Below are 3,758 nucleotides of genomic sequence, written 5' to 3' on the forward strand. Positions count from 1 at the left end.
TTCGCATAATAGTTTCTACACCGGAAACTACTGTGCAGCTTTATACCGGATTTAACCTTACGTTATATTCGAGTTTTATTTCCTTGATTTATTTTACGGTTTAATTGAAGAATCCAAGAACAAATCCTACCGGCTTGTGGTGGAGTGTTCAAGACCATTGTATTACGCATTCAGGTTCTTTAATTGCTATTTAATTTTGTATGTTTTATTCTATTGTTTATTCATATTGCCTGCCTGGAATGAGTCTGTTCATGCATGATATAAATTCTTGTTTATTTAGCATGTCTGGCTAATTTGCCTAGGTATCGGTATGTAAAGTAAGCAGAATAAGGGATCGAGACTGAGTCGGTTTATCTAAACTTAAAATCAAAATCAATCTTTTTATGGTCTCAACTTACAGGTTTAATAACAAGATTTTTTACAAAAGTAAAAGACATAGAGAAGTTAAAATCAATAGAGCGAGAGTTTGAGATTTTAACTGGACAGTGTAAGTTAGGCATTAATTCTAGATCAGGGCGAGAGCAAGTTTTAGAGTTAATTAAATTCTGACCTTTTCCAAAAAGTATTTTTAAAGATTGAATGTGAGGACGAGAGTTAAGCATTTGGATTTAATTATATAACCTAAGTCAACAGAGCGAGAGTTTGAGATAAGGGTGTTTAAAACGGTCAGTATTTTCTTAAAAAGAGTTTCTGCAACTTTATTGTTTTCAAAATATGGTTTTTGACTTAATTATAAGTGACAGCAACATTAATATAAAATCATGGTTTATTCAACAGAGCGAGAGTTTGAGATAGAACCTTTAACCAATAAAGTTAACCGAAACGATTCATTTTAAAACCAAGAAACCGACAAAGACTTGATTCCCTAGTTTTGACGAATTACATACCGATATCCGTTTTATTAATATTTAATCTAGACATTAGTTTAGCTCTTAGTTTTTCCCCAAACAATCAAACATCTTCACCTTAGATTTACGTAGTAACTTTAGATAACGGTATATCGATTCATAAGTCCCTGTGGGATCGATATCTTTTAAAACTACGCGATAGAACTGTGCACTTGCAGTTTGTATCCCATTCTCGACTCACCCAGTCGAGCGATCATGTATTACTCATGGATCAAGATGAGTATCTGACCTACCAAGAGGCCATAACTAGTCCCGATTCTGAGAAGTGTCTAGAAGCCATGAAATTTGAAATGGATTCCATGTACACAAACCAGGTTTGGACCTTGGTAGAGCCTCCTGTAGGAGTTAACCCTATAGGATGCAAGTGGGTCTTCAAAAAGAAGACTGACATGGATGGTAAGGTACATACCTATAAGGCAAGACTGGTTGCAAAAGGATATAAACAAATTCATAGGGTTGACTATGATGAAACCTTTTCACCAGTTGCAATGCTTAAATTTGTTCGGATTTTACTTGTTATCGCTGCATATCATGATTATGAAATATGGCAGATGGATGTCAAAACTGCTTTCCTTAATGGGAATCTTCTTGAGGATGTGTACATGACACAGCCTGAAGAATTTGACATACCGGAAGAAGCCCAAAAGATATGTAAGTTACAAAGATCAATCTATGGATTGAAGCAAGCTTCCAAAAGCTGGAATCTTCTTTTTGATGAAACAGTAAAACAATATGGATTCATCAAGAATGAAGATGAGCCTTGTGTCTACAAGAAGGTTAGTGGTAGCATGATCATCTTCCTGGTATTATATGTAGATGACATATTACTCATTGGAAACGATGTCCCTACCCTACGACAAGTAAAGTCTTGGTTGGGGAAATGCTTTTCTATGAAGGACCTGGGTGAAGCAACCTATATATTAGGAATCAGGATCTATAGAGATAGATCATAAAAACTGCTTGGCCTAAGTCAGAGTACATACATAGATAAAGTGCTAAGAAACTTTAATATGCATGATTCCAATAAAGAATTCATACCTATGCAACATGGTCTGTGTCTATCAAAAACACAATCCCCTTCAACTAAGGAAGAAAGGGATCGCATGAATAAGATTCCATATGCATCTGCAACAGGATCTATCATGTATGCCATGTTATGTATGATGCGTTGGAAAACTTGGTGTTCGCAAGTGTACGAACGCGTCAGAGTAATATAAAAGATTATCGAACCACAGAGACCAAGTGTCAATCAATCGTTATCTGTTGTTATGGTGTTTATCAAAGGCAGTCAGAATAGGTGTTTTTGTAGTGTGCAATGAAAAGTAAAGTATTGAAAATAGAATATAATTTATAAAGACAGGGTCGAATGTAATTCACGTAATCAATTGCTAATCCAAGTACTTGCTAGTAGAACTACTTATGGACAATGTTTCCTACTTTGAAAAGAACTAATTTAACAGGAACTGTCGCTTTCGCGTATTCAGAACCGAGTTGTACTCCCTAATCAAACCCTCTTATTGTCACTTATAAAAAGGCGCGCATTGCGTTAGAGTAGTAAACCTATTTTTAAGAAATATAGTATCTTAACTAAGTTGAAAAGTATTATAACCTGGATTTCTTAACCAAAAGAGGTTCTTACGAACCAGACTCTAAACTTATAAACGCGTCCGAAAATAGTTTTAAAATCTCTTTTCTTCTTGATGTTAAAAACTCCTAATGAACTAAACAAAGCGCTTTCGCTGTTTTTGAAATAGTTAAAAACAATTAAGTTTAAAAAGACGTTGGACGGCTTTCGATCTTACCCAACGGAATTGAAGTGCGGGAAAACTTAATTTGAAAGTTAAAATAGCCCTTAAGCGTTTCTACGAACAATTGTACAGATTATCGGTTTAATTACGATCCTTATATTCTAACCTTTTAGATTTAGTTAGACATGGTAAAGTAAAAGTGCATTAAAGTAAATAAAAGTAGTGCGAGTGCGAGAAATAAATAAAAGTAGTGTGAGTGCATAAAGTAAATAATTTAAAGCGAGTGCGAGAAATAAATAAAGTAAAGCGAGTGCGGGAAATAAATAAAGTAAAAGCGAGTGCGGGAAATAATAAAGTAAAGGCGAGTGCGGGAAATAAATAAAGTAAAAGCGAGTGCGGAAAATAAATAAAGTAAAGGCGAGTACGGGAAATAAATAAAGTAAAAGCGAGTGCGGAAAATAAATAAAGTAAAGGCGAGTAATAAAAACCTGCTCCAATCGGAGGGCTGAGTAAATTGCAATGCGGAAAAGAAAATGGCGGCAGGATTAACTTCCTTCCAAAGTGCTCCAAACTCGAGTACAGACTCTATCACGGACTCAATTACACAATTGTGGTAACACTCCAATGCGAAGCGATTACCACTTTATAAAACTGAATATATGCCTAAGTGAAACAAAGTTGCTTCTGATTTCGCCTTGTTCCAACGTTCGGATCTTCGTCTGCTCTAAGTTTGGGTGATTGTAAAACTGAATTCGCGTTTCTATTTATAAGCAAATAAAAAGGTGGAATTGACTTGGATGCCCTTCAACTTGAAAATAGAGGAAATCGTTTTCCTCTTGTGGCGCCCGCCACAAGGCCATGGCGCCCGCCACAAGCACAAAGTGGGGCGCCTTAGTGGAAGTGGTGGGAAAACGTGGGAGTTGATGGAAGTTTGAATTGGACACGTCATGGCTTGGACTGTGGCGCCCGCCATTGGGTAGGCCATAAGAGCAAAATGCTGATTTTTAGGGTTTTTGGCTCTTTTTCGCTCCTTTTCTCGATCGGGGCTCCTATTAAGGTAAAAACCTGAAAACAAAGGAAAACACAGTAATAACACAACAAA

Source organism: Lathyrus oleraceus, chromosome 5, assembly GCF_024323335.1.
Source record: "Lathyrus oleraceus cultivar Zhongwan6 chromosome 5, CAAS_Psat_ZW6_1.0, whole genome shotgun sequence".
NCBI lineage: Eukaryota > Viridiplantae > Streptophyta > Magnoliopsida > Fabales > Fabaceae > Lathyrus > Lathyrus oleraceus.